Raw genomic sequence first — 18,970 nt, forward strand, 5'->3', positions numbered from 1 at the left:
ATCATTTTGGTGTCTAAATTAAGATTGAAATCTAATCTATTTTTCTAAATTGGTGTCAGATTTCTGTTGAGTTGTGTCATTTACTTATTGTCCATTTTGGTAATGTGAAATGCGTTACACATGTTCCTCTAAATGGCCTCATTGCTCTTTGTCACACTACCAGGACTGAGCTAGGGTTTGCTGAGAGTGAATCCGAGGTCCACTAGTGGGTACTGTATTGGCATTCTATGGTAAAACTACCTAGTCATACCATATAATACCTTCACCTTGCTACAAAGTGATATGACCTCCAAAGCCAGTCCAGTAGGATATTATGGTAACCGCTAGGCTATCCACAAGCGACCTACTATTTACACTAACTAAAGTCCAGATTTAGAAAGGTTTTGAGATGGATTTGTGTTACTTTTTTAACACAGACCTGATGTGAAATCGTATTTAGAATTTACAAACCAATACAAATTTGCTAGACTCATGCAGACACGTTTTCACTATGGTGCAAGGGTGTGTGCCTGCTGCTCTGCTGCAGAATACTGCGCTGTCGCTGGGGAGAGGGGAGGAGAAAGTCATTTCTCGGTAGATATGGTGCTCTCCTTTCCCCTTGTCACGCAAGGCAGCACCCTTGGGCCCATATTTATACTTTTTTAACTCCGCATTTGCGTCATTTGTTAAAGCAAAAGCGGCGCAAACTTACAAAATACAACTGTATTTTGTAAGTTTGCGCCGCTTTTGCCTTAAAAAGCGGCGCAAATGCGGCGCTAAAAAAGTATAAATATGGGCCTTGGTTGCTGTGCTGTGCTGCATTGTGTGACTTTTTCGTAAATCTGGGTGGGCCTGGATATTTTCCAACTTCCTGTCTCACGGCGGAAAAATCTAATTCTGCAGAGAAAGGTGTCAGCAGCAAACCTAGATACTAAAAATCCTTTTCACATAAGCTCTCAGCTGGGACCCTATCTATTGCTAAAGAGTCTTTAGTAAAGACTGAGGGGCATATTTATACTCCGTTTGCGCCGAATGTGCGTCGTTTTTTTCGACGCAAATTCGGCGCAAAACTAACGCCATATTTATACTTTGGCGTTAGACGCGTCTAGCGCCAAAGTATGGGCAAATAGCGTCATTTTTTTGCGTGAACGCCTTCCTTGCGTTAATGAGATGCAAGGAAGGCGTTCCCGTCTAAAAAAATGACGGCGACGCAAATGCGTCGTATTTATACTCCCGGGCAAAAATAACGCCCGGGAGTGGTCGGGTCAAAAAACCCCGCATTTGCGCCACTTTTTAACGCCTAGGTCAGGGTAGGCGTTAAGGGGCCTGTGGGCTCAAAATGAGCCCACAGGTGCCCTCCCCTGCCCCCAGGGACCCCCCCTGCCACCCTTGCCCACCCCAGGAGGACACCCAAGGATGGAGGGACCCATCCCAGGGACATTCAGGTAAGTTCAGGTAAGTTTTTTTTTTTTGGGTGGCATAGGGGGGCCTTATTTGTGCCCCCCTACATTCCACTATGCCCAATGACCATGCCCAGGGGACATAAGTCCCCTGGGCATGGCCATTGGGCAAGGGGGCATGACTCCTGTCTTTACTAAGACAGGAGTCATGTAAATGGCGTCTGGGCGTCGTTAAAAATGGCGCAAATCGGGTGGAGGCGATTTTTTGCGTCAACCTGACTTGCACCATTTTTAAGACGCCCTAGCGCCACTTTTCCCAACGCCGGCGCTGCCTGGTGTACGTGGTTTTTTTCCACGCACACCAGGCAGCGCCGGTCTGCTTGCGCCGGCTAACGCCATTCAATAAATACGGCGCCCGCATGGCGCTTCAGAATGACGTTAGCCGGCGCAAATTTTTTTTACGCTAAACTGCGTTAGCGCAGTTTAGCGTCAAAAAGTATAAACACGGGCCTGAACTTCCAGAGCAGGCGCGGGACGCACGTGCAGATGAATCTCCGTGCTCTCACGGAAGAAGTACAGCAAAGTTGTGGTTTACATTTTTTAGCGAGTTGTCATACAGTTGCAAAGAGGAATGAAAACAAATCTACATTGCATAATCTGTGACGCAAGATAACTATGTGTATCCTGTTTGTGTGTCACACCGGGAATCGAGGAGTGGCCTGTTGTGCTGCAGTGCTCTGACCTGCTGAGCGTGAACAGCTGTTGTTTGACAACTGTCTGCTGAAGTTCAAAGGGTGTGTGATTGGTTGTAGCCTGAGAGCCCTGCTTGATGAGGATTGAACTAGGTGGCTCCTTTTGAGGAAATGAGGGTGTCAGGATAAAAGCAAGCAAAGTGATTTCGAACGTTAAAATTCAGTTACTCCTCTTTATTTCTTCTTCCGGTGACTAACAAGGAAATTCCCAGCCACACAGTGCGCATCGAAACGCATGTTCATAGCTGTGAAAATGTCTCTTTGAGCTAGTTCTAACTTTTTGCCCAATAGCACTTTGCATTATGTGATGTTTGACCCCATGCAAAGTTACAGTGAGACAAAACACCCCAGATTATTGGCTAAAGTGCCAGAACTGGGTCAAGTCATCATACACGACTGGGGCAATTTGGCAGTCATGCATTTTAAAATGCAAGTAATTTGATATCAAGTATTTTACTTCAGTCACCATTTTCAAGCAGGGATGTCTAGTTGCACCATGTCAGTTTGTAGTAGCTTTCGACGTTCAGTTTGTAATTGTTTGTAACTGAGTTGTGACACTTGCGGGAATGCAAACAATTTGTTGTCTACTATGTAACTTTGTAGAATGCTTTAAAAGTATTTACATGTTCCCTTGCTTCAGGATACTGCATATAAAGACAACATTTCCAGGCAAAAAGCAGGACTACACTTACTCATACGTAAAGGGACTGGGGTCGGTGACAAGGAACAACTTCAGAGCTCTCTTTCCAGGAACAGTGTTTTATTCATAGAGTACATCGAAGTTACTTTTCAACAAGTAAAATGACAAAGTTGTTTTTTTAAAGTTAATCCCAAATTGAAAAGGCCCGTTTAAGCGAGAGCTCACGCGCCAAGAGTTTAATTCGGAATAAACACATTTAAATCTCCCGTTCCAAGATTCCCTAGAGTGAAAGTTGATTTTTTTTTCAACCAGAAGTTAATGCCACGGCGCAAAATGACGAGTGGCAGTTGGTCACTCTAGCGATTTTTCCAATTTAAAACCTACAAGCGGTTTTTGCTCGAACCAGTCAGTGGTTGGCATGGGGTTGTTTTGACATCCGGTGGTATTCCAGTTACTCTATTTACATCCTGGAACTGTTGATTTGTGGCTAATTGTGCTTGTTGGTTCAGTTGCTCGATTTATTTAGGCATTAAACGTTTCCTTCCGTGTTCCGCAGGACAGCCATCGCAATTTCAACACTTTCAAGTCATGTCATGTGTGAAACAAGCCGCCAGTCCTGGATTTTTTGCCTACTGCGCCTACATTCTGGTACTTATACTTTTCATTTTAGCATAATCATTATGGCCTCAAAATCACATCATGGAGGTTCATTGCAAAAACACATATACCCCAAAAGAAACTGTATAAACCAGTTGGTACTAGTCAGTTGGTATTTCCACAAGGGACATTTCATGAAAGCGAATGCCCTTGAGGCTGTGCGCCGAACGAAGCAGACTAGAGGCGTCTGATAAACATGAGTGTTACTGCGGGGGAGGTGGGGTGGGGTGGATGCGTGCGTTGAGGAAGGAGGTGTGGGGGCAGAAAGAGTCCTGAGGCAAAAGTTAAGGTGGTATTTACATTACATGTGACCAAGTATGTATGACACATCCCCGTTCCAGTGCTAATAGAACCACACACTGCATGTGAACACAACTGCAGCCTTACATTTATACTAGAGGTGTCCGACATAGATAGAGGCTGGCAGAACCCATGTCAGGATAACTCTGGACTTTGTAAATGAGTTCCATTTATAATTATGCTACGCAAAATCATCTTCTTTGGGTATCCTGAATATCTTACATGATCCAGCTTTTCTGGACTTACTTTGTAGACTATACTCTTTTAATTTTGCAATAACCACTTTAGTGCGATTTTCCTGTTGTCCCTTACAAGAACTTTGCATTTGCAGCAGTGTGTTTTACATTCATGTTCTTCTTTCTTTTTCTCTTTGATGATCGGTCTGAAGACACCCTTTGGCTAATCCGCCTCAGAAATGCACAACTCTGCTAAGGTTTAAAGGCTTGGCAATTTTTTTAATTCCACTTTTTTTGTGCGAGGTGAACGAGTTGATAACCAATCGGGGTTGCATGTCCATCAGACTTTCTCACCTGGAGGCATTTACCTGGGGCAAGACCTGGCACAATGTGATTTAAACAAATTGTAATTAGATATTGTTTATACTAACATGGAACATAAACAATTTAGTTTTTTTGTTTTTTATTTCCCTCTGAAACAAAATACGGTATCACCCATGCTGTTTTAAAACATTCCATTGGGCTTTGATTTACCTAAACGAATGTAAGACTAACATTGCCATGAATGTATGAATAAAACTGCTAATAATGATTTACTTGCCAATTTTTGAGTTTAGTGGGTGTTGGCTGCCATAATGTTAGGACAGGTGATATGTTCCTTTTTGTGCTAAAGCGCTCTGACTATCTAGGCAGTTTTGTTGTACCGAAATACATACTGAATACAGAGAGAAAAGCCGAATGAAAGTATCAAAAGAGAGCTTCAGAGAGCTTCAGTAGAGGAAGAATTGAAACAACCTGATCACTCCACAGGGAGCCTAAAGTTGGAGTCGGACAAAAAAGCAGGGAGGTACATGGTAAATGAGCTTGCATGTAATTGTATTTATATAGCGCGTACTACCCCTGACAAGGTGTCGAAGCACTTTTCGGAGAGCAGCACCCTACCCCGGAATCCAAGAGGAATTATTGGTGGATTAGTATAGGGAAATATGAGTACAGTATTAGCATGCCAAAAAAGCATGGACATTTCTACATTACTTTAAATCATATTCACAGTACTTAGCATGTGGTAAAGGTGTATTTGTAGCTTATGCCACATAGAGACATCTTCACAGAACTTCAGGGCTTCTTCCCGACTCTCCTACTGTCTTTGTCTTTAGAACTGGAATGCTCTATGTATGTCGGGGAGAGCTTGATCTCCATCAGATTTTCAGGATAACAACTGACTGGACTACATTAATTCAGTTTCGTTCAATGCAGACCTTCTATAAGTGGATACCTTAACAATCAGTCATGGATTTGGCTCTCCAACGGCGTGGGACCCTTTGTTGTAGTGCTGCATGGGACTCCTTGTGCACCTTCTTTGTCCCCGTGCTGTGGGATTCCTGTGTGCGCTGCCTGGTCTTCTGAGGGCTTTCTGAGTTCCTGGTTAGAGTTCACTAGGTCCCCCCTGGTCCCGGTCAGTGCCATTTTCCGCTAATCATGAGCTTTGCGTGTGCCAAGGCTTGGTGGCAGAATCCAGCAATGCAAACCAGACTGCAATCATCCATCCAGCGTGGGACATCATCTGCACCAACCAGGAACCCGCATCCATCTTCTTGGGTGCAGTACTGACTGTTGTTCTTCACTGGTGGTTCTTCTTTTGCACCTTCATCTGGGTTAGCAGAGGCTCCTGTTCTCCCTGGACTCTTCTCTGCTTCTTGGACTTGGTCCCCTTCTTCCTCAGGTCTTCAGGTCCAGCAATCCACTGTTGGTGTCTTGCAGTCTCTTCTGGTTCTTGCATTATTTTCTTTCTCGTGTTCTTGTGTGTTGTAGGAAGTTACTGTGATTTACTCCTACTGTCCTGGGCTCTGGGGTGGGTTATATTACCTACCTTTGGTGTTTTCTAATACTCCTAGAACTACTGTACACACTATACTTGCCTAGGTGTGAAACCAACATTTGCATTCCACTTTCTTAGTATATGGTTTGTGTTCTCCCTAGGCCCATTTTTAACTATTGTGATTTTCACTATTTGCACTTTCTAACTGTTTTTTACTGCTATTTCTGCATACTAGTGTATATAATTTGTGTATTACCTACCTCCTAAGGGAGTATAGTCTCTAAGGTATTTTTGCCATTTGTGTCACTAAAATAAAGTACCTTTATTTTTGTAACAATTAGTATTTTCTTTCATGTGTGTGAGTACTGTGTGACTACAGTGGTATTGCATGATCTTTGCATGGCTCCTAGATAAGCCTTGGCTGCTCAGCGACAGCTACCCATAGAGAGCCTGGCTTCTAGACACCGCCTACATTTCACTAATAAGGGAAACGGGACCTGGTATAGGTACCCACAAAAAAACAGGCCAGCCTCCCACATTGGTGGTGCAGCGGTGGGATAAGTACTTGCAATTGCCTTATCACTCTGTCACCGGTGCTTTCCACAGGAAAAAATACTCTATACCTAGAGATATACATATATACGTAGTACAGGGTTCTAGTCTCTTAGTTTCCATTCCAAGAGACTACAGCTTAGGTAGATTAGGTTTTCCCTACACTACACTAACACACACACATCATGTCTACTACTGGGCCTAGCTCTGAGGTCATGGGTAAACCCCATGAGGGCATGACCTTCAAGCAATTGAAGGGCCTTTGCACAGACAGAAAACTAGATGCAGGGAAGAACCCCAACAAGAATTTCCTGTTGAGCCTCCTTCTCCAGGACGACCAGGAGCATGATGGTAGCCAGGAGGAGGAGGACGTAGAGAGAGATTCTGACCCCTTAGAATCATAAAATCATCCTTCAGGTTCAGGGGAGGGCTCGTCCAAAGATCTTACACCTAGCAGACCCAGTACTGTAGCTGGTAGTGGGAGGGGTAGTCACTCAGGTAGTGCTCCCTTCACAACCAGAGATCAAGTCACTAGGGTCACAAACATCAGGGAAAGATCTACCTCTGCACATTCCCATATCACCTCAGTGTCTGAGGGATCCCATGGTACAACTCCAGGTGATGACTCCATAGATAGGGAGCTCAGGAAAATTGAGACTGGAGGAGGCTAGGCTGAGGCAGCAACAGCTAGTCCTAGATAGGGAGGTCTTAGCTGTGGAAAAGGGAAAGGCAGGGATTGGGGTTAGTACCCCATGGTGGCAGCAGCAGCAGGTTCAGGAGTTAGGGAGTCAGGGAGGACACCATTGATTCCAGAAACTTGCACACAATTGGTCCCCATACAAGGTGGGGATGACATTTACAAGTGGGTTGCTGTACTTGAGAGGGCCTACAAAATTCAGATGGTCCCTCAAAGGCAGTGGGCTGCCATTCTGTAGTTGTCCTTTTCTGACAAGGGGAGGGATAGAGTTCTCACTGTCTGAGAAGAAGACCGTAAGGAAATGCTTTCCTTGGCATGGTTATCCCCTGACTTTTTGCCTTTTGCTGATGCCAGTTATGATTCCCTACAGGGAATGGACTTTGTAGTGGAACACAGACCTGGGACTGCCCATGCCAATGCTGATGGTCGTTCCAGGTTCTTCCACATAGAAAATGAAGACTCTCTTGGGAAAGGTTAGTCTCATCCTCTATCGTTTGGGGGGGGCGGGGATTGTGTAAGGAAATGCCTTCCTTGGCATGATTACCCCCTGACTTTTTGCCTTTTGCTGATGCCAGTTATGATTGAAAGTATGCTGGGACCCTGCCAACCAGGCCCCAGCACCAGTGTTCTTTCCCTAAACTGTACCTTTGTTCCCACAATTAGCACAGCCCTGGCACACAGATAAGTCCCTTGTAAATGGTACCCCTGGTACCAAGGGCCCTGTGGCCAGGGAAGGTCTCTAAGGGCTTCAGCATGTCTTATGTCTCCCTGGGGATCCCTCACTCAGCACATGCACACTGCCTCACAGCTTGTGTGCGCTGGTGGGAAGAAAATGACTAAGCCAACATGACACTCCCCTCAGGGCGCCATGCCCACCTCTCACTGCCTGTGGCATAGGTAAGTCACCCTCTAGCAGGCCTTACAGCCCTAAGGCAGGGTGCACTATATCACAGGTGAGGGCATAAGTGCATGATCACTATGCCCCTACAGTGTCTAAGGAAAACCTTAGACATTGTAAGTGCAGGGTAGCCATAAAGAGTATATGGTCTGGGAGTCTGTCAATTACGAACTCCACAGTTCCATAATGGCAACACTGTAATCTGGGAAGTTTGGTATCAAACTTCTCAGCACAATAAATGCATACTGATGCCAGTGTGGAATTTATTGTAAAATACTCCGAGAGGGCATTTTAGAGATGCCCCCTGAAAACCAGTCTGACTCCTAGTGCTAAGCTGACCAGTTTTTGCCAGCCTGCCGCAACCAGACGAGTTTCTGGCCACATGGTGTCAGAACCTTTGTCACTCTGTGGCCAGGAACAAAGCCTGTACTGGGTGGAGGTGCTTCTCACCTCCCCCTGCAGGAACTGTAACACCTGGCGGTGAACCTCAAAGGCTCATGCCTTTTGTTACAGCACCCCAGGGCATCCCAGCTAGTGGAGATGCCTGCCCCTCCGGTCGCTTCCCCCACTTTTGGCAGCAAGACTGGAGAAGATAATGAGGAAAACAAGGAGGAGTCACCCACCAGTCAGGACAGCCCCTAAGGTGCCCTGAGCTGAGGTTACCCCTGCCTTTAGAAATCCTCCGTCTTGAGTTTGGAGGATTCCCCCAATAGGAATATGGATGTGCCCCCCTCCCCTCATGGAGGAGGCACACAGAGGGTGTACCCACCCTCAAGGACAGTAGCCATTGGCTACTGCCCCCTAGACCTAAACACACCCTAAATTTAGTATTTAGGGGTGACCTTGAACCCAGGAAATCAGATTCCTGCAACCTACAACAAGAAGGACTACTGACCTGAAAGCCTAGCAGAGACGACGGAGATGACAACTGTCTTGGCCCCAGCCCTACTGGCCTGTCTCCAGACTCAAAGAACCTGCACAGCGACGCAACCTACAGGGACCAGCGACCTCTGAGGACTCAGAGGACTGCCCTGAACCCGAAGAACCAAGAAACTCCAGAGAACAGCGGCACTGTTCAAAAACTGCAACAACTTTGCAACTTTAAAGCAACTTTCAAAGAACTCTCTCTTCCCGCAGAAAGTGTGAGACTTCACACTCTGCACCCGACGCCCCTGGCTTGAGCTCCAGAGAACTAACACCACAGAGAGGACTCCCAGGCGACTATGATGACGTGGGTACCCTGAGTCGACCCCCCTGCACCCCCACAGCGATGCCTGCAGAGAGGATCCAGAGGCTCCCCCTGACTTGACTGCCTGGTAACAAGGAACCCGATGCCTGGACTAAGCACTGCACCCGCAGCCCCCAGGACCAAGAGGAACCACCTTCCAGTGCAGGAGTGAGCAGCAGGCGGCCCTCTTCCTAGCCCAGTTGGTGGCTGGCCCGAGAAGCCCCGGTGCCCTGCCTGCATCGCCTAAGTGACCCCCGGGTCCCTCCATTGCTTTCAATAGCAAACCAGACGCCTACTTTGCACACTGCACCCGGCGGCCCCTATGCCACTGAGGGTGTATTTTGTGTGCTTGTGTGTGTGTGTCCGATTGCTCTACCAAACCCCCCTGGTCTGCTCCCTGAGGATGCAGGTACTTACCTGCTATCAGACTGGAACCGGAGCACTCCTGTTCTTTATAGGCGCCTATGTGTTTTGGGCCCTCCTTTGACCTCTGCACCTGACCGGTCCTGTGTTGCTGGTGCGGTGACTTTGAGGTTGCCTTGAACCCCCAACGGTGGGCTGCCTATGCCCAGGAGCCTGACTGTGTAAGTGCTTTACTTACCTGAGAAACCTAACCAAACTTACCTTTCCCAGGAACTGTTGATTTTTGCGCTGTGTCCAGTTTTAAAATAGCTTATTGCCATTTTAACCTAAACTGTGTGTACTACTTCTATACTTAACTATGTGAAGTACCTTGCATTTTATGTACTTACCACAAATCTTGAATCTTGTGGTTCTAAAATAAATTAAGAAAATATATTTTTCTAAATAGAAACTAATGGCCTGGAGTTAAGTCTTTGAGTGTGTATTCCTCATTTATTGCATGTGTGTGTACAACAAATGCTTAACACTACCCTCTGATAAGCCTACTGCTCGACCAAACTACCACAAAATAGAGCATTAATATCTAATTTTGCCACTATCAACCTGTAAGGGGAACCCTTGGACTCTGTGCACACTATCTCTCACTTTGAGATAGTGTATACAGAGCCAACTTCTTACAAGGACTCAGACAATTACAGTATTCTGAAGACTGCACTCTTAGATGGGTTTGGTTTGACCACTGAACAATATAGAATAAAGTTCAGGGAGACCAGAAAAGAATCCTCACAAGATTGGGTTGACTTTGTGGACTGATCTGTTAAGGCTTTAGAAGGCTGGTTACATGGCACCAAAGTGTCTAATTAAGAGGGCCTATACAATCTTATTTTGAGAGAGCATATTTTGAATAACTGTGTGTCTGACTTGGTACACCAATACTTGGTAGACTCAGATCTGACCTCTCCCCAAGAATTCGGAAAGAAGGCAGACAAATGGGTCAAAACAAGAGTGAGCAGAAAAGCTCATACAGGGGGTGACAAGGACAAGAAGAAAGAAGGTGATAAGTCTCAGGACAAGGGTGGGGGCAAACACAAAAGTGAAGACTCCTCCTCAGGTCCACAGAACTCCTCTAGCGGTGGGAATAAAACCTTTTCCTCTTCTTCCTCTTCTGCATACACTAAAAAGCCTTGGTGCTATGTGTGCAGAGGTAAAGGCCATAGGCCAGTGGACAAATCCTGCCCAGGTAAAGCCTCTGAGCCTACCACCCCTACTACATCCACTTGCACTTCTAGTGTCCCTGGTAGTAGTAGTAGTAATGGTGGTGGAACTACTGGCAATAGTTACAGTAAAGGTGTGGTTTGGGTTACTTTTGGGTCCATAATAGAAACTGGGGTAGGTGTAGAAACCCCCAAGACAGTTTCTGTCTCACCTGGTGGCATTGGCCTTGCCACATTAGCTGCTTGTCCCCATAACATGGATAAATACAATCAGTCAATTCAGATAAATGGTGTTGAGCCCCAGGCCTACAGGGACACATGTGCCAGTATCACTTTAGTGACTGAAAACCTGGTGTCACCTGCACAAAACCTCCTTGGACAGAAGTACCAAGTTACTGATGTCATTAACTCCACTCAGTCTCTCCCCTTAGCTGTAGTGCAACTTAGTTGGGGTGGAGTTACTGGCCCTAAGCAGGTGGTGGTATCACCTAGCTTACCTGTAGACTGTCTCCTAAGAAATGACCTAGAGGCCTCAGGTTGGGCTGAAGTAAAGTTTATGATCCTTGCTGGGAATACCCAAGGAATTGCTTCCTTTAATCTCAGGTGAGATTAAAAAGCAAAGATGAGAAGGAGCCCTGAAGACCCCCTCCCCCCCCGAGGATCCTCCTCACACCACAGGTAAAAAGGGTATCAAAGTATCTCCTATCCACCCTACCACAAAGGATATCATTCCTGTGGTGGGAGACACCCCTCCTAGTGTGGAGCCTGTATCAAAGGAGTCAACAGCTACCACAGCTGGACTCCCAGAGGTAAAAGTGCCTCTCTGTTGGAAAACTAAGACAGAAAAGCATCCCTGCCCTGTCTTGGTAAATTTGGAGCAACCCTTTAGCTCTCTCAGAAAAACATTAGTGCAGCACCCCTGCACTACCTCTAAAACCATAGGACAGCAGCCCTGTCCTTAGGTAAAGCCCTTGGGACAGCAACCCTGTCTTGCTCTACCCCAAAAAGGACAAAAGCCTTGTCCTCCTTTAGAGCCATAGGGACAACCGTTTGCGCTGGTCTAGCCTTGCTATGACAGCATCCCTGTTTGGCATTACAGTCCTTAGGACAGCAACCCTGTCCTGACATAGGCTCCCAGAGGCAGTCATCCTGCCCCACTTGAAAACATTTTCATATCCTTAAACCTAGGGAATCTTAGAGTCCACAGTTTCACTGTTCTCTATCTAAAAGTAACCAAATAGGGTGGTTCACCTCCCCACAGGGAAGGGACCACATAGTGGATGATAAAAGGAGTAACCACTGTAGTGCAGAGCTACTCTCCACTTATCACCACTTAGACTATATAGGCCCTCAATTCAACCCTGGCGGTCAGTGATAAAGTGGCGGTAACAGGCCAGCGGTAAAAAAAAATGGAATCATGACCACGACAGAAACTGCTCAGACAGACAGCCACTTTAACACTCTGACCGCCACGGCAGTGGCAACAAGCACCACGGCGGTAACCGCCAACAGCCAGGCGGAGGACAATGTCCCGCCCACAGTATTACAACACTCCTATCTGCCACCTTTCCGGGGGCAGTACCAATGACATCAAAAGCACGGCAGAAACAGAACATAGAGGTCAAAGGACTCCCCTCTGGACACTCAGGGAACAACCAAGATGCCATGCAGCCAGAGTTGCACATTTTCCCCATGCTCGTATACTTCTTCCTGCATTACGAGCAGCAACGCCGGCAAAGACGACCACGGTGAGTATTGCCACATAGCACACAAGGGAGGGGGGAGGAAAAAGAGAGTGACACACACACACAACACACACAACCCACTCTCACCCCCAACACCATACACACAACCAGATGCAGTAACATTACATATTCACCCCGTACCCTTCAGGAATAATGCAAGGACAAAAAGATTAGAAGAAAGTGAGTGTAATACGATAAAATAACATGAATTAGTGCATCAAAATACAAACGTATATACATATCTACAAATGTAGTGACACTGCCCAGTCCTCAATGTCCATGAGCCACAAGGCAACAACACATAGGCCAAGGCCCCACCTCACTCCTGCAACAACACGGAGAGAACACTGCAGGGGCATCAGGTCAAAAATACACAGCCACCTCAGGTGGACGGGGAATGAGGGGCACCTCAGCGGGAAGATGGTACAACGCCACTGGTCCTGGAGGGGGCAACATGCCCTTTGCTTGGACCTGGGGAGTGCAAGGCCACAGTCTCTCAAGTAGGTGGTTTGCCCACTGCTTGGTCCTGGGGAGTGCAAAGCCACAGTCTCTCAAGTGGATGGCTTCTCCACTGGTTCTGGAGGGGGCATTGTGCCCAGTGTGCTTCCTCCTGGCAAGGATGGGATGAGTGGATGGCTTCTTCCACTGGTTCTGGAGGGGGCCTTGTTCCCAGTGTGCTTCATCCTGACAAGGATGGGGTGAGTGGATGGCTTCTTCCACTGGTTCTGGAGGGGGCCTTGTGCCCAGTGTGCTTCATCCTGGTTAATGGGGTGAGTGGATGGCTTCTTCCAATGGTTCTGGAGGGGACATTGTGTCCTGTGATGCAGATCTTGGGGAGTGCAAGGTCACAGTCTCTCACCTGGGTGTCACACCTACAGGATTTGCATTGTCCAGGACGCAGTACAGCCCATGGAGGCAGGACTACACACTGCCTGCCGGCGGTGACAGCTGCTCCGTGGTGGGAGTGGCGGTGCTGGTGTTGGGGCTAGCAGTGGTGGGGGGAAGCTCAAGCCCTTCCCCTGCAGCCTCGGACGGCTGACCACTGGGGCTGCTGCTGCTGGCAGTGGTGCTGGTGGCGGTGCTGGCAGTGGTGGGGGGGGGGGGGGTTCCAGCCTCTCCCCTACAGCCTCAGACGGCTGCCCACTGGGGCTGCTGCTCCTGGTGGCGGTACAGGTGTCGGTGCTGGCGGCGGTGCTGGCAGTGGTGGGGGGAGTCTCCAGCCCTTCCCCTGCAGCCTCGGACGGCTACCCACAGGGGCTGCTGGTGGCAGTGCAGGTGTCGGTGCTGGCAGCGGTTCTGGTGGTGGTGCTGGGACTGCTGCTGCTGGTGGCGGTGCTGACAGTGGTGGGGGGGGGCTCCAGCCCTTTCCCTGCAGCCTCGGACGGCTGAACCACCATGGTTGGTGGTGGGTGCTCTGAATGAGTCCCAGCACCAGGCCTCCTGTCCTTCCTGCCTGCTGGTGCTAGCCCCTTGCCCTTCACTTTTGCAGCTGGTGGTGCCTCCTTACCCTTCCCTTTGGCAGCTGATGGTGCCTCCTTGCCCTCCCTTTGGCAGCTGGTGGTGCCTTCTTGCCCTTTCCTTTGGCAGCTGGTGGTGCCTCCCTGCCCTTCCTAGATGCACCTGGTGCATGCACACTTCCAGTACTGCTGGCTGGTTGCTGGGATCCTCTCCCACCTGCAGTAGCTGTCGACACTACTGTGGCCGTGGACTGGGTGGCTGAGGTGCTCGCCTGGGTTCTGAACACCCTGGCCCGACATGAAGGACGGGGGGCAGGAGTGGTAGGGAAGAGGTCAATGGTGGAGAGGAAAAGCTTCTTAGGGACATTGGGGTGGGAAGATGGTGAAGGTTTAGGAGTGGTGGAAGAGGAAGTGGTTGTAGGAGGTGTCTGTCTGCTGTGTTTCGGTGCAGGTGCATGGGCTGGATGCTGTTGTGGGGTGGATGGCTGTTGGGTGTCTGAGTGCTTGCGTTTGTATAGCTTGAGGGGGGGCAGACACAGTGGCAGAGGACACAGGGGACATGTGCATGGCTGTTGTGGAGGTGTCTGCCAGTCATGTGTATGTTCTGCTAGGTGTGGTGGTTATGCTGGTAGTGGATGAGGATGTTGTGCATGCAGGTGTGAGTGTAGACGGAATTGGGAGGGAGATGGAGAAGTGGGAGGAGGAGGAGGAGGGGGACACAGTAGTAATTGTGGATGTTGGTATGTCTGCCTCTGGATGGTGTTTGTGTGAGTGCCTGTGGGGTGATGTGTGGTGCTTGTGTTTGCTTGAAGCACTCCTGTGTGTTGTCCTGGGTGCATGCTGGTCTTCCTGTGTGCTTGGGATAGGTTGGGGTTGAGGGGAATGGGACTGGGTAGAGGAAGTTGGAGTGGGAGGCTAGAAACAGGGACAATGGCTGCCATCAGAGAGGAGGCCAGAGCCTGGATTGATCCCTGTTTGGCCGCCATTCCAGAGTGAATGCCCTCCAGGAATGCATTTGTTTGTTGCAAATGGGCTGACAGCCCCTGGATGGCATTCACAATGGTTGACTGCCCAACAGAGATGGATTGCAGGAGGTCAATAGCCTCCTCCCTCAGAGCAGCAGGGCTAAATGGGCCAGGCTCTGAGGTGCCTGGGGTGAGCAGCACGGGAAACTCGCTGAGGGGTTGGTGAGAGAGAGATGCTGGTACGAGGGGTGGAGGCTGTACCTGTAGTTGGGGTGGCCACAGAGGTGTCCGCCACCACCAGGGAGCTTCCATCGGAGGTGGTATCACTGTCTGAACTGTCCCCTCCTGTCTCAGCTGTGCTGCTCCCCTCACTCTCCATCCCACTGGTGCCCTCACTGTTGTTGGATTCAGCCTCCTGGGCCCTGTGGGATGCACCTCCGTCCGTCGCCGGTGCCTCAGCTCCTCCGCCAGATGACGCTAATGCACAGAAGGACAGGGTGACAAAACAAAACGGGGGGTAAGAAACAAAGGATACACTGGGTCAACGGCTGCTCCAACACCACCGTTTGGATACACCACACACACACACACACACACACACACAAACACACAGGGAACAGCCCTACACATTAGGCAATGCACTACCAGTCACAATGCTAGTCACCATGCCATGAACAGTAATACCACTAACAGCATACCACAGACCCCTGCCCAACAGTGGATGTCTACCAGCTTCTTTGGAGGTGGTTCACATCATACGCTGCCCAACATGGGACCTACTCTACAGTGTCCGACCTGGCCTAGGGGCACCCACAGGCCCACATCCCCTCCCGGAGACAACCCGACCATGCACAAGTAGTATATTTGGAAACTGTACTCACTCCCTTGTGGCTGCTGTGATGCCCTCAAGTGCCCATCCAGCTCCAGATAGGCCACCGCCAGTATGCGGGCCATCAGGGGGGTCAGGGTTCGACAGGCACCCCTTTCTCATTGGGAGGCCATCCTCAACTGGGCCTCTGCCGTCTTCCTTGCCCAGCACCTCAGGTCCTCCCACCGTTTGCGACAGTGGGTGCTCTGCCTGCCATAGACCCTCAGGGTCCGCACGTCCTTGGCGATGGCACGCCATGTACCCTTTTTCTGATGGGCACTGACCTGAAGAAAAATACACAAAAAGGTATCAGTCAGACCGTCCGGCCTGTTACACTCATTTCCCACTATAGCCCTCCCATCCCCTTATGCACAAACATTGCCCACCATACATGCAGCACGCTGCCCAGGACCCTTCCCCAACCCCCCTTACACGAGTCCCTCACACACAGCACACCATGCATTCATGCCCCATGCATCGTGCTCACAGTGTACTCACCTGTTGGTCTGGTCGCCCACACAGCATTTGGTACTGGGGTAGGACCCCACCCACCAGTCTCTCCAACTCCGCAGCGGTGAAAGCAGGGGCCCTTTCCCCAGTGACACAAGCCATGGTCGGTTCCAGACACAGGTCACAGAAGCGCTTGCAGTGTAGGTCCTCTCCTGTTGAAGGTCAGGTAGCAAGTGAGTGAACAGATAGAAAATGGCGTTGACATCCGTGGCGGTGTGTACCATCACCACCGGCGTACATCACCATTGGCCACTGTAACCCATAGGGCTCAATGGGATCCAATGAGGAGTTGCACAGCGGTTTTCGACCGCCTCCTGCAACGGCGCACAACGTCAGCGGAATTACATAATTTCCACATGTTCCTCCATACAGGACAGGCGGACGCCATTTCAGGGGGGAGGGCAAGCCATGGCACCTAACTGCGTCACAGTACACATATGATCATTTGTGCCTATACAACAATCTTGTGTTACAGTCGCAACATGCAATGCAGTGTAGTGTTTTGAAATATGGGATACTGACCATCTAATCACCGTTTGCTCCCTAGATTGCAACCGCTAAGGAAGAATCGGAGATGGAGACATCCCCCCGTGTACAGGCCCAAGGTGGACTTGACAACAATGGAGGACAGGCGCATTATCCTCACTTACAGACTTGACAGGGCCACTATCACAGAGCTGTGTGCCCAATTGGAACCTGACCTGATATGTGCTATCCGTCACCCTACTGGTATCCCCCCTCTTGTGCAAGTTCTATCAGTGCTTCATTTCCTGGCAAGTGGCTCCTTCCAAGTGACAGTGGGCTTGGCAGCAGGAATGTCTCAGCCAATGTTCTCAATAGTGCTGACCAGAGTGTTGTCTGCCCTGATTAAACACATGCACAGTTACATCGTTTTCCCCCAGGTGGAGGATTTGGCCACAGTGAAAGCAGATTTCTATGCGATGGGACATATCCCCAACATTATTGGGGCAATAGATGGTACACATATTTCATTTGTTCCCCTCCGGAGAAATGAACAGGTGTTCAGAAATCGAAAGAGCTTTCACTCCATGAATGTGCAGATAGTGTGCCTGGCAGACCACTACATCTCCCATGTCAGTACAAAGTATCCTGGGTCTGGGCATGATGTCTTTATCCTGAGGAATAGCAGCATCCCATATGTGATGGCTCAACTCCAGAGGCACTCGGTGTGGCTAATAGGTGAGCCCTGGTTCCCACGCAGTATATGTTGGTGTATGGGTACGGTGTAGGCCCTAACGGTTAGTGTGTGTCTAACAGTTGTCCCTTGATATTTTCAGGTGACTCTGGCTACCCCAACCTCTCGTGGCTACTGACCCCTGTGAGGAATCCCAGGACAAGGGCAGAGGAATGTTACAATGAGGCACATGGGAGAACAAGAAGAAGAATAGAAAGGACATTCGGCCTCCAGAAGGCCAGGTTTCGTTGCCTCCATCTAACAGGTGGATCCCTGTACTACTCACCCAAGAAGGTGTGCCAGATCATTGTGGCGTGCTGTATGTTGCACAACCTTGCCTTACGTCACCAGGTGCCTTTTCTGCAGGAGGGTGAGGCTGGAGATGGGCTTGTGGCAGCAGTGGACCATGTGGACTGTGAAGATGAGGAGGCAGAGTACGAGGATGAGGACAACAGAAGTGCTATTATAAGACAGTACTTCCAATGACACACAGGTAGGACACTTTACATTGACAGTTTTGTATTTGACATTGTCACCGGCAGGCTGATTTTCCCTCTTCTATGGCCACCTACTGTACCCTTTGGCATCTCTATTTTCAGATATTTGTGTGCCGCTATCGCTCCTGGTGTGTTGACTGCAGCCCACTACAGGTCATTCCTACGCATACAATACTGTACAGTTATATTGCAGTGTTTAAAGCTTGTTAAAAAATACATGGTTAAATGATTTGACAGACTCCATACATGTATTTTTTTCAAATGGTGTTTATTTCAATGCTAATGATTAGAGGGGGATGTGCAATGGGCTGGGGTGATGATGGAGGAAAGTCCAGGTTGTAGTCCAGTCTATTTGTATCACAGGTGCATTGTCCAAGGGGGAATAGGAAGTGGAGCAATGGCAGTTCAAGGTGGACAGGGTGATAGAGTGGGACACAAGGGTGACATTCAGGAGAGTCTTCTTTCCTGGTGAGGTCTTGGCAATGTTCTCTGGCTTCTGTCTGGATAGCAGGGACCGTTTGTGGGTGGTTCTCCTTCTGCAGGGGGTGGGGTGCTGGTGGCCTCTTGGTCCTGTGGCGAGGCATCCTGTCCACTAGCAGCAGTGGAGGTGGAAGGCTGTTCATCGGTTTTGGCTAGTGTCAGGGGTCCGGTGGTGTGCCACTGCCTCCCTCATGGTGTTGGCCATGTCAGCCAGCACTCCTGTAATGGTGACCAGGATGGTGTTTATGTCCGTCAAGTCCTCCCTGATCCCCAGGTACTGTCCCTCCTGCAACCGCTGGGTCTCCTGCAAATTATCCAGTATCTGGGAATGGTGGTATGCTCCTAGGATGTTGGTGAGTGCCTCGTGGAGAGTCGGTTCCCTGGGCCTGTCCTCCCCCTGTCGCACAGCAGTCCTCCCAGCTTCCCTGTTGTCCTGTGCCTCTGTCCCCTGAACCGTGTGCCCACTACCACTGACCCCAGGTCCCTGATCGTCCTGTGTTTGTGGGGTGGCCTGGGGTCCCTGTAGTGGTGGACACACTGCTGATTGACGTGCCCTGGGGACAGCGGTATGGGCCCGC

Source organism: Pleurodeles waltl, chromosome 3_1 (assembly GCF_031143425.1).
Source record: "Pleurodeles waltl isolate 20211129_DDA chromosome 3_1, aPleWal1.hap1.20221129, whole genome shotgun sequence".
NCBI classification, from domain to species: Eukaryota; Metazoa; Chordata; class Amphibia; order Caudata; family Salamandridae; genus Pleurodeles; species Pleurodeles waltl.